We start from the raw sequence: 13,919 nt of genomic DNA on the forward strand, positions 1-13,919 counted from the left end.
TCTTCCAGCATCTGCTCAACAGTCTGATTCATTAATTTCCTCTTTTGCTCAGAAAGTGGCCTAGGTTTCGCTCGGAACGGCTTCTCGTTATTCACATCCAAACGAACCTCGTAATCCTTTGCTAATCCCGGTTTATCTTGAAAAACATCAATATGCCTTCTCAGTATGGCAATCAATTTCGGCTTGTTTTCCTCTGAGATATCGGTACCCTCCATCAGCATGGCAATCCTTCTCTCTTCGTCAACCCCCTCCCCTTTCATGTCGCTGCTACGTGTCTCCGCTCCGCAAGCAGAAACGTTCTCTCGGACCCCTTCGACTCCATCCGTGGTCGAACCCAGTCCCCTAGAACCAACAGCATCAACGCTGTCACGTGTCGGCGGCGAATCAAAAGGCTTGATTTTCGAAAGATCAGGCTCAATTGCCCACCCGTTACGATGAATCATGGGTATAAGTCCCAGCTTAGCCATTAATGTCCTTCCCATTAACATTTCATGATTAGCATTAGATAACACAAATATCTGATCCCGAGCCTTGTGTCCGTAAAACTTAATATTCACGTAAGCGCTCCCCAAAGATTCCACATTTCCTTCCGCAAGTATTACTTTAGTTTTAGAACCCTTCAATTTCACTCCATTTGTCTTCATTTTCTCGAAGACCTCCAAAGACACAAAGTTATTGGACGACGCCGTATCAATACATGCGTGTACTTCTACGTTAGCCACGTTGCATAAAACGATAGGTTCCCTTATCTCTTTTACATTTACATTGTGAGGTGAAAAGTTTTTCTTCTGTGTAAAATTTGCAGTTTCCACGCCACGAACTTGACAAATTCGTGGCGACTCTACGCGTTTTTTGTTATTTTTTTCCCACGTTCATTTATCTTCTTTTCCATACGGTGATTTGAAGCTCTGCAACCTTTCTGTCCACAAGTGTAGCATAATTTATTTCTCTGGCAATCTTCCTTCGAAAAGCGGTTCCGTTTGTTTTCATCCCTTACCGCAAGCCGCGAGGGTGGAGGGCGTGAAACCACATGTTCAGCCCTCAAGCGCTCGACTTTCGGGCGGTCAAAACCAATGCTCACAGGGTCCAAGAAAATATCAGATTTCTTTCTCCCCCTCTCCTCTTCGCATTCCTGATTAAGGGACTTTCTCAGCGACCAGTGGCGAATTTCATCTTCCGAAACGAAAGACTTGAATCTCTGCCTTTCCAAAAACTCCGCTTGCAATTCTAGCGAGTACTCGCTCATTTCTCTCATAGAAGTGAATGTCTTGTTGTACAAATAATCCCTAAATACCGGATTGCAGTGCGATTTCACAAAGTCAATTCTCTCCTGCGCAGAAGCCGAATTCCTTATCCTACTAAAATGCCTGTCAACTTTGCGAACGTATTCCGCCAATCCCTCGTTAGCAAGTTGAAACCTTTGCGACAAAAATAACTCTGCTTCTCTCTGATAATCCAATCCGTGAAAAGCCTGCAAGAATTAATGCCTGAATTGTGAAAAATCACCGAACGGTTCCGTGAACAAAAACCACTCCCTCGCTTCATTTCGCAACGAAAGAGGAATAAACTGCTTCAGAAGATCATCTTCCGAAATTTTCAGCGTTCTCGCGTAATCTTGAATCCTATCCAGATACGAAAAAGCATTTTCCTTCCCTACATTTCCCTCAAATGTCGGAAGCGGCAAACGAATTTCCTCCATTGTCACTCTTGGAACGCACCTCTGTTCCTCAACAACAGAAATATCTGACACGGTCGGGCTGGACCTACTCGAGTTACCAAGCGACATTCTTGTAACTTCCCCTTTTCTGTTTCGCAAGATCATCGGTTCGATCCTCGTCCGTTTCTCTCCTTAACTTTCAATTCAAAATCTAGTTCAATATCCTGCGACACGCCTTCAAAGAAAATAAGTTCAATCGCGGACAGAGCCCCCAAATAAATATGTTACTTGCCTGGCCCCCCACACTTTACCTCCGCACTCGAGGTTCGGTGCACTTCGTACTCAGCTCTGATTTGTCTAGGGGTATCTTTCTTTGTACGACAATGCACGTGGGTTGCTACAAGTCAACATAATTATATAATTAACTACAAGAGACAACGGATAACCTTTGCGAAAACTTTATGATCAGGGGGATAAATTACCTTGTCCAGCATGTATGAAATTAAAAACTGAAATTTTGGATAATTTCTATAGTTTAATTAACGTAAAATTTAAAGTATATACATGTCGTTTCCGAACGTTCATTTCTCTAATTATTTATCGGGCCAAAACTCTAATTTTGATGTTGGAATCTCTATTGTTTGTACCTGGATGCTTTACATTTCATGAATTACATGTGGAGTACGCTTGTCACAAGGTAGACTCGCGTTACTCCAAGAAACGTCTTAACAGGCGCTAGGTCGCCCGACGTGTACATTTCTCAACCTCCACGGTGACAAGGCACTAGGCTGCCCGGCGCACCGTAATTACTTCAAAATAACATCCAGTACAACTACCTTTTTACCTGTAAACTGGACACCAAGGCACTAGCTTGCCCGGCAATCCAATCTCTTACAGCATCCGTTTCGGGAGACCTGTCCTCCGGTCCTAGCTAACCGAAGCAAAAACAGCCTCTCCCTTCCAAGTCTCAGTTCCAACAGCCGACCTCCCCCACTCTCATCTGGGAGTTTATATACGTTTGGTTGGCGTCTGCTGCCAACGGCCCTTCTTTCAAAATTTTTAATCTTTAACAGCTAAACTGCCCGCCTTTTCCTCGAACGTTCGAAACACGAAGCAAGAACAGAGTGCTACATGGTATTTGTACATGGAATAATATGAACCTAAAAATGCATAATAAATTGATTTACACTAATCACACATATATGTTTATACACGTAATTACCTAACTAATTAACATATTAATAAAATATTTAAATAAGAAAAAAACACTGTTGCCCTGACACGGGGGCAGGGTAACAGCGTACACAACGCATTTTTTGTGGCAGATAATAACCTTTAGATCATCATTTTTAGGGGCTAGGTAAAATGCAGAAGCACTACATTTAGCATATAATCGTTGTTTCTGTATCTTGAATTACTGGCGGAAAGCTGTTAGTGCAATGCTAATGAAGTATGTTTACATTGTGCTCCGAAATGTTTGCCGGGAACATAGCAGCAGGCAATGAGTTGTGGGAAAAGTTCTAAATTCATATCACAGAACGTTGACACCTTGCTTATCTTCATGGATATTAGAAAAGTCACTTTATGAAGAGAGTTACTATTTCGACTGTCACTTCATGAAGATGATATTCACATTCCCTCTCACACCTTTTAGGCAAATCATCATCTTACATCATGAACCTCAACCTAACAACAGAAAAGCATTCGCAAAAATTTTGATATATTCTATAGGCACTGCACCATTTACCCTCAGCCAGTAGAGAAGCACCCCTTCCTTTACTCTGAATCTCCCGGGGGAAAAAACAAAGCAGAATAATAGAAACGTACGTGACCAGAGGCTTCTATGTAAGGATTACCTCACGAGGCCCTAACCACAAATTCCGGGTACCGAAAGGAAGAATAAGATGGGAAGAAAAGGGGTGGAAAAGGAAGCAGGGGGAAGGAATAAGGAACGTGATAGAAGTCGGAAGGTTCATTAAGTATATTGTATGTACCACAAACCATCCCAGCGATTGCCCAAATCCTGGCCTGTTGACACTGATTAGGCTAAATTTACGAGAAGGGTTCGGAAAGCAGGCAGGGAGAGAGGAGTGCTCTTAATAGATGGACGAGAAGGCACTTTTCTATCTAATGGAGAACCGTTAAACGGGGACAGGTTGGTGTCATTGCCTGTACATTGGAAATTCATTTTTAGTTGATAATGTAAAGTACAAAGAACTCTCCCAGGCATTTAGCCATCTCCTCTCCAGTTGGGAAATAGCTAGGAACATCTAAGGCAACCCAAAACCTTCTTTGACTTATCACAAAAAGGATTACAACACATTTCGATTTGGGCACTTTAGTGAACAGGAGAGTCAGTGACGTCATTTTCCTGCAGAAATTGATTAAACACGACTGTCAGTACTCCGAACTATTCCAAACTATAACCCTTAATGTGGGACGCCACAGTGAAAGAAGAAAACTATTCTACACCCAAAGATCAAGAGTGAATGTGGGGTCCCGGGTTCGATACCCGGTGGAGGCACATGGCACAGTGGTTTGCCATCCAAACGGTAGTCAGCTTGCAAACTTATAACAATTCAGGTTGCCAACTTCTAAGAATTCAGGTTGCCAACTCCTAAGAATTCAGGTTGCCAACTCCTAAGAATTCAGGTTGCCAACTCCTAAGAATTCAGGTTGCCAACTCCTAAGAATTCAGGTTGCCAACTCCTAAGAATTCAGGTTGCCTAACTACTAAGAATTCAGGTTGCCAACTCCTAAGAATTCAGGTTGCCAACTCCTAAGAATTCGGGTTGCCAACTTCTAAGAATTCAGGTTGCCAACTCCGAAGAATTCAGGTTGCCAACTCCTAAGAATTCAGATTGCCAACTTTAGAATTGCCATTATCTTCAGTATTTTACTTTCTATGCTTTAGGCTTCGCAGATAGTCTAGCTAGCCTCGAATATACGCTCCTGGTTTTACGTGTACTACTGAGCATCAAGCGTATACAGTTCGTTTTGCCTGTTCGAGCGTTATTCGCTCGAGCGAAGGAGCTCTCAATTCCGTACTCTATCTAGCGTCGTCCTTGCGAACTACTTGGTACTCAACCGAAATCCTCTCACTGGATCACTCTAATATATAGTATCGATAATTAATTTATTAATGCCGAACAATTGTAAAGGAAAATTAATTGAAATCATGTAAAAGAAGAAGTAAGGTTCTTTTACTGAGGTATTAACATAATTCCATCCAGTTTCACAAAAACAGTTGATAAGGGAAAAAACAACTCGACGAGCATATTTCAGCCGATACGCTAATCAAAGAAGAGGTAGCATCCTTCTCCCCCGAAAAACAGTGTCTGATATTTATCTGGGAAAGGGAACGCTAATTATACTGGCGTAATCGTTCTTGGTCTCTAGGGCTGTGCGTTCGTCTTTTACGCACACATCTTACCCCGCATGAAGAAATGAATTGACCACCAACGCGGAGTAAGTATGGTGCCCTTGTAGCCCTAAGTAATGAGGTTTCGGTCGACATCCATCTTCCGGGCCACCGATCCCAGAAAATTCCGACAGCAATAACGGACGAGATATCAGCTTACGAGCTGATGGAGGTTGTCCACGAACTGTTCCCAGGAATCCGATGTCGCGATGGGGATATTATGGAAATTAAAGCAGGTGAACTCGGAAACCGATCTGGAGGTATCCTTGTCATTTGGATATAATTGGATGGGTTCGTTGGGATATTTATTGCGGTCGACCTTCCCAGCTCTCGCATGGGCAAACTGAATAGAAAGTACAGCGGATCTTGCCGATGGCATTGTGGCATAGCTGTCACTTGTAATCAAGGGTCGAGGGTTCGATCCTTGGTGGATGCACATTTCACAATGATTCGAATCTAACTTTAATCTGAGGTGAACCTTTCTGAAGACAACTAAATGTCAACCTTGCTTCCGTATACTACACCCTGAACTGCAATCTTGTAGAGTACTATCTCATTAAAAATTATAGATACTCGAGTTTGGACATCAATTAAAAATTAACCAGTAGACCTACAAAAATATGAGTTACATCAAAATTTAGCTTATTCAATTCTGCGTTAAGCTATGGTAACCAATTTTTTTTCGAGTATGTCTTATATTTTTTATTCTCGTGAGGACAAAAAAGGGCCTCTTTTTTTTAGTTTTGCGAACGATACCTATCTTTGAAATTCTATAAATAAACAACGGGTTGTCCGATGGTAATGAAATTTTAGTATGGTGCAGGTAAAAAAGTTTTAAACATAAATCTTACTTTTCAGATTTTTAAAATTTGTCAAAAAATCGTTATCGTCAATTTTGCGAAACAACTTTTTCTTAGTTTTGGGTAGTCCTACAAATCCAATATTGGTCTTGATTTGAAGCCCTTTGCATCTGTTTTTAAAATCCATTATCGTTCTCAATTTACATTGAGAAACCGATTTTATACAGATTATTATTCAGCGGAGTAAAACTGTAAGTGCAACATGGCAACACGGCACACAGCGATGTCCGTTGAACCGTGGAAACTGCCGGGCTGGCACTGTTTGACCATTCGTCCGGGAGACCGAAGTCCCCAGTTCGAGGTGCCAAACAACTCTACCGCTGGTCCGTAGGTTCAGGGTTCCGCGGCCGCCCGATTGGACGGTCGTCGGTCCTTGGTTCGCGTCTCCGGTTAAGGAAACACGAATCCTACCACCAGCTAACGGTTTAATTCCAGGTTCATGTCACCGGGTCGGTTATTTACACCTCCGGCGGTAAGCCACGTCGTGCATAAAGTGGTGCTGTTATTCATTTATAGCAATAATAATAATAATAACTGTTGTAATAATAGAAAACTATAACCCTTCTGGTCAATGGAGACAAGCTATACAGCTTCAAACTCAGGACTAAAACCAAAAATATCGACCATACGAGGATATACATCTATACATATATATAAATGAATCAAGAACACCTGTAGGATAAGGAATATATATGTGTATTCGGCAAAAATAAACACAACACTGATAATATAACACATTACTTGTACATATCCCCTCGCTCTCATTCCATCATGCACTCACACACACACGCTGCAGGGGTGAACACAATATACCATTACATGATAAAATATCTAACCGCCTCTTTGGTTTATCTCCCGTGTACCTTTAAACATTTGAGATTTCTATTAGCCCCTTAGGCTTGCTTTCAATGTAAATACGCGCGGCCAGCGCTCTGTCACGTACGAGACGCGATTAGCTAGGCGTCATAGTTACCAAAAGTAAATAATAATTGACATTACACTTGTCGAGGCACTACTATGCAAAAGAATAAGCATACACTAAATGAGTGACAAGAGGAAATTAACTTGATTACAAGTACACGAGTGCTGATAATACAAACGACTGTAATATAAACTAGGATATATTCAAAATGATTAACTCGGCTATACTATTTAGTACCTAGTTTTTCTAATACCTATATATATCAAAGAGCACGGTAAAAGTCAAACAATTAATTATATAAATACTCGGCGCGAGAATAGGAAAACAATAACAAATAGTAGGTCTTTTACATTTATAGAATTTCGAAGGGTGAGCGAAATAGGTTCTTAATTTTGGAAGATTTATAGTACTTTTGATTTGATTGGCCAAAATAATTAGTAATTGCAGGCAACATTGTTCGATTTCATCTCGCTTTGTCTTATGACGAACCAGTGGCGACGTAGGTGGACAAATGTTCACTCTCACACATAAAGAGATAACTGGAGGATACTATACCGACTCAATGGCGGCGTGGTCCTCGCTGATGTCAACGGTCCTCGTTGCGGCGTCCCGACGATACTCGTGGCTATGCCAGTCTGTCCTCCTGGCGGGCGAAAACGGTCTCTTCGACTTAGACGTAACATTAATTTTTCTTCCCTTTTTCCATCGCGGCGACGAAGATGGGCGGAAAAAGCACCTCGCTTCCATCTGTATGCTCGGGGCGTTGCATCCGATCGTGGCTCCAATGGCCGTTCGGCGATACGCAGGGCGTCGGGTCGTCTAAGGGCGGACGTCGTTTCATCTCTCTCTTTTTCTCTATCTCTTCTCTTTTTCTCGACGTAGCATTCGTCTCACTGTTGTACTGTCGTCTCCCACCTGGGTTGGCAATGCGAGTTGTCGCTGCGGCGTGGCTTTCATCTTAGACGCCGTTATGCAAGCGTCGTGGTGCGGTTCTCTTGACTTAAGGCGTCGTATAGTTAAGCAAGGGTCGTGGCTTCTTCTCTTGGCTTCATGGCAGCAGTAATCGGAAACCCGAAGGTCCCGTCCCTCTCGTAGTTTTCAACCGCCCATATTGATTCAATGTCCCTCCTTACAAAAAAGGGAAAAACACAACTGGAGCACGTGAAACACGTAATTAACACGGCCTCAATTCCTGGCACTGTCACTGTGATCACACACTCACGACAATTAACACGACGCGGTCGAAAAGTTAAAACAAAGCAAAATTCTGTATCTCGCGCAAAGTGACGCGGAGATGGTGTTCGGTCTGAATATGGCGCTAAACTGTGTCGGTCCTCTGGAGTCCAGGGCTATTTAAGGAAATCTTGAAACTTCAAAAATCAACCGCCTCGCAATTCGTTAGCTTAGAGAAAATGCTGGACGGTGGTCCTTCTTCCAGCCTCATTGTCCACTTGGGGGGTTTGGGGGTGAACAAAAAAAAAACAGAGCAGTCCTCACACGTGTTGCGAAAGAACTCCCCCTCGGTCGGCAACTCGGACGTTCTTCCTTTCGCTGAACAAGTAAAAGTCACCCTTAGTGTCAAAAATTCCACAAGTCGGTATTGTTTTCCTACCCTCGCCGTCTAGAACCGAAAATCCAAGAAAAGCCAAAAAGCACAACTGGCTACAGAAAGTTGTTAAAGAGTATTTACGAAATTCTAAAATACACTCACATAAAGTACAAAAAAGACTAGTGACAAAAGTAATTGTCACAACTGTGAGTCGGTGCTTGCGGTGTTGCCGCGTGCCACGTACAGCTTTACTCCGCTGAATAATAATCTGTATAAAATCGGTTTCTCAATGTGAATTGAGAACGATAATGGATTTTAAAAACAGATGCAAAGGGCTTCAAATCAAGACCAATATTGGATTTGTAGGACTACCCAATACTAAGAAAAAAGTTGTTTCGCAAAATTGATGATAACGATTTTTTGACAAATTTTAAACATCTGAAAAGTAAGATTTATGTTTAAAACCTTTCTGCCTGGACCATACTAAAATTTCATTACCATCGGACAACCCGTTGTTTATTTATAGAAGTTAAAAAATAGCTATCGTTCGCAAAACTAAAAAAAACGGCCCTTTTTGTCCTCAAGACGATAAAAAATATAAGACATACTCGAAAAAAAAATTGGTTAGCATAGATTAACGTAGAATTGAATAAGCTAAATTTTGATGTAACTCATATTTTTGTAGGTCCACTGGTTGATTTTTAATTGAAGTCCAAACTCGAGTATCTATAATTTTTAATCCGACAGTAACTTGTCTTTTGCATCTGGATTCACATCTAGTATAACCCTCTGAGGAGTTCGTGTTCTGTCCTGTTCATGTGTGTTTGCGATTGTCAATTGATCCATTTTATCTTACCACATTTCATCCTCATCTTCGCGATTATCCAAAAGTGGCAGAAAAGCTAATTAAAATAAAGCAAAACAACCAACATCTCTACACGTTGACTTGGGAATCTGAGGCAAGGCATAACGGTAGAGAAGGGGAGAAAGCGAGCGGGCAGAGCAAGCTAGTGCGTGATGCTGCAGTCGCGTTTACCCCTACATGCACTCACTTTCCCTCACGCGTTCATTGGTGTCGTGCCCTCTCAAGTCTTACTTGCGCAGAGGACTTAATTTCGTTGGCTGCTCTACAGAGTGTAGATCTTTGCGGATCTCTTCCTTCGGTGTTGGAGGAGCCTGTGTACAGCAGGTTGCAGAAGTATAGGGTTATTTCTTAGTAAACTCCGACCCATATTTCCTACTCGATTTTTGTTTTTGCAATGTATTTTATTTTGAATTTGAATTGGTGTTTTAAAAAATGGCGCAGTGGTAGCGTCGGCGCCTTGTAATCAAATGGTCCCGGGTTCGATACCCGGTTGAGGCTCATAGCGGTTCGGATCCCACTTTAAACTGTCGGTCCAGTCCCAATTAGCCTTGCTGTGCATAAAGTTGGCTTAAACACCAATTCAATCAATCAATTATCAAGGGGTCCCGGTTTCGATACCCTGTGGAGGTACAAGTGGTTCGGATTCCACTTTAAACTGTAGGTCCAGTCTCGATTAGCCTTACTGTGCATAAAGTGGACTTAAAACACCAAATCAATCAAAGATTTGTTTTAAGTCTACTTTATGGACAGATAGAGTAATCGGGAATCCGAACCACTGTGCATGTTCCTCAACCGGGTATCGAACCCGGGATCCTTTGATTACAAGGCGACGACGTTACCACAACGCCATCAGGGAGGCAATTTTTTTTGCAGAATAGTTAGCTATCCTAGATTGATTGATTGATTAGGTGTTTGAAGTCCACTTTATGCACAGTAAGGCTAATCGTGACTGGACCTACAGTTTAAAGTGGGATCCGAACCATTTGTACATCCACCGGGTATCGAACCCGGAACCCCTTGATGACAAGGCGACGATGCTGCCACTGCGCCATCGGGGAGACCAGCTTGCCTAGAATATGCTCGTGATGTATATTACATACATACACACATGCACACGTGAGAACACAAGGGCAGTCAGTAACCCTTGACTTCCATTTTAGTCAGCAAGTGACCTTTTTCCATATATGTAAGCCCAAGGAAACTACTTTTTGTGTGCAGAAAGAAACGGTGAGCTGTCCTGTTCTGGTGTCCACTGATTGATTACCCACTCCGTTAATTACTCTCCGATACTCGTGTCCAGTTCGAATTGCTATTCCAAGCATGCTACAAAGTGGGCGTTCGTTGTCCAGGTGACCGGTGGACAGGAAAGATCCGAAATGGATGTTACCTGCCACCGAGCGAGAAGACCAAGCCAATACGCAGATGATATCTTATTCTCTTTTTGGTTTTCGCCGTGGCGTCACATTTCACATGCCCGACGCGGCAATCATGTTAACAGCGGGCATCTAGCGCCATTACACCAAGGATCGTCTTGCGCAGAACAAGACCACGAGAGAGAGTGCTTTTACAGCATGTATCCGCAGAGCGATCAGCAATGAGGAGGTCTTGTAGAACAGGTTTCCCCTGTCAAATTAAAGTATTGCTTCGGAGGACTCTGATAATCAGGGGATGTGTCCTGTAATGCTCTGCCGTGTATCTAATGAGACAGGAGGTCTCAGGAAACAAGGGAAAGAAAAGGAGACGCGTATGGTAATTAGATTATGTAGGAATTTGAGGAACTTTGGTACTTGGAGTAAAATTCTCAGTCTTGTGGACATATTTGAACAGTTTGGGTGTCTCTCATTGTTGGGGGGTCTCCCCTTTGCAGTGCCTTTGTCTTGTGAAAGCAGTGATGGCGAGTCTCTGGTGAGTATTTATCAGTAATGCTTTTCAGCCAATGTGGCTGTCGAACAAGGGTCTCCGATAGGTTAGGTGTGTGTGACGTGTGCCAAGGCACAGGACCCCTCGCGCTTCTGGTATATGTCTATGGAACATAATTTCGTGAATCAGGATTCTGAGAAGCTAACAGAGGACATAAATAATGCGTATAGTACTTTTGAATGCCGTTCAGCCAGACACGTATCTAGAAATATATTTCGGGGGGTCGAAATAAAATAACTATAATTGTATTTAATATATTTTTATTACATGAATAGGTAAAAAGACGGTATTTATTATCTAAGTTATGTATAGTTGAGGTAGGCAAAATTTGTAAAAAAAAAAATAACTGCCCTGGCAAGGAAATTAATGTCAAATGGAATCGAATGGAATTGCATATTTGTTGAATATCAAAAAAGGATGTTACAAATAGTGAAGTTGCTGGTAATATCGTATGCATATTGTTATATGTAGTATTAAATCTTGCATAAATCTTCTTTGGTTCTGCCATTCAAAGTCGTATGATCTCAATATAATCCTTGCCTTCCAATAAGTTCGCCGGAAATAAGTATCCCTCGATTAAACAACAAGTATATTTTCATTATTTAATTTTGGTTATTTTATTATCTCATTATTTCATTTTAGTATGTACTTAGTAAGTCTTTCGGGGGGGACCCCCATTCCTAAATACGTCCTTGCGTTCAGCAATGCCTGAATTGAGCAAAAGGATTTTTGATAATCCTGTCGGTTTTTGCTGGCATAACCCAGTCTAATGCCATGTTAGCTGGCAGAAGAAGTACATGGTGGCAACAATTGCTCCGTTTAATTCGCTACACTTTCTGACACAAGGTGTAGTGCAGCTGCATCCCACTGTCATGCTGGTGCAGAAATAGTGTTCAACCAAGTGAACGTTGCACGCAAGAATAGCGGTGTTCAAGTTCAAAAGATTCAACAAATGCCTGTCTGCTGCTTGTCAAGTTCATTTGATTGGTTAGCACGTACCTAGAGATTATGCACCACACTGTACACCGTAGTGCAAACGGTGCAGGCACGAAATACACTACGTGACACGAAATCACCGCGTAGACGACTGAGAATTGCTGCACTTCGTAACCAAAGGCGCTTCAGTGCAAAGCGAGTCAAGAAGTGCAGCGAACAAGACGGGGCTAATGAGTAGTGTATGGCTGTATGCAAACATGTTAACATATATGTTTCGAGCGTTCGTGGGGTGTAATTTTTTCTAGCAGGACAAACTTTTCTTTTCTTTCTGGGCCATGACTGGATCAAAATAAATTTCACTATTGAGTTTGGGAGTGCAGTCCATAGACTTGTAACTTGCATGATTTATCTTTGTGCAACTGAAACATATATTTTCCTAATTAATAATGTAACGAGTGCACTCACGGTCCCCGAAATGACGTGTCAATCATACCCCGGCACGGGGCCAAACGTCGTTATGTGTACGGGAAACCGGTCGTGACTCACGGTCCAGTTATCAAGTTCGGTACTGAGACGGTCGTTTATTGTCATACTATTGCGAGGCGGAGATTAATACCTTGAAATGTTACACTGATTTGTTTACCTTTGATATGTAGATTCGAACAATCATAAAACACTAATAGCATAATATCCGGTACCTGAAAAGCGTCAAATAACAACACTGACGAACGGTAAAAAGTGAATATATATTGTAACAACAAAAAAAATTATTGGAATCAACAACTGTTTACAAAGCCTCCTCACTCTCACAACATTCACTCTATCTCTCTTTCACACACATGAGGTATTTTTACATGTGAAGTATGGATACAAATCATGGATCTCATTAACATATCATTCCTTTTAATTTTTAAACCTTTATGTGAATTTAGGGCATTTGTCTGCCAGCTCCTGTGCTCTTTTAAATTAACTTAAGTGCCAGCCCTCGGAAAGCGGTTAACTAAGACAATTGGGTCGGCGTGGTTAAATCTTTCGTCCCAATGAACGTTTGCACCCAGTCGTAAGTACGACATTAAACAAGTTTCTCGGACGGGGGTAATACACATCAGCCTCTCTCGTCCAATGAGAACAACTACACAATTACATAGTGATGCAAAAACTTAATTGGCTCCAGCTGCCGGAATACACTAATCAATCGTCGGCGCGAGCAAAAATTACCTTAAAAACCACTATGCAACAAATAATACTATTTCACGCACACGACCTTGCAATAAAAACAACTACGCTTTCCACAATTAAAAGGACTCATCAGTCAACTATTGACAAATTAAATGGCGCGACGGGGCGGTCGGTTACACAAGAAATGGAGCACACTTTGACAATTTACACTAAATATTAAAGAAATGAAATGGAGCTTCTAACGCTGAATGCAGACAATTAAATTAGAACATCTGAACATGAAATTACCCTTTTTTATAACAATACCAAAACAATTTTTAGACGCGGAAGTTAGGTTTGGGTTTTCCTGAGTAACTTTGCGAATAAGTGAGACTTCGGCGTTAACTGTACGGTGTTGATACTAACGACGCACGTTTACATGTACATGAGACCCTCTGAAGTATACTGTACCAGACTCTGCTACATGGCGCGGCCATTCATCTCTCCTGGACGCGGGACTTGCACACGGTTCCTTTGTGGCGAAATTTTCCTCCGAGGTCGATCGCGACGAAGAATAATTGCGACGATCTGGTGTACTTGCACCTCCTTAGTACTTCGGGCGTTCCTCTTG

This window comes from Lepisma saccharinum, chromosome 23 (genome assembly GCF_977018435.1).
Source record: "Lepisma saccharinum chromosome 23, izLepSacc3.1, whole genome shotgun sequence".
Lineage (NCBI taxonomy): Eukaryota > Metazoa > Arthropoda > Insecta > Zygentoma > Lepismatidae > Lepisma > Lepisma saccharinum.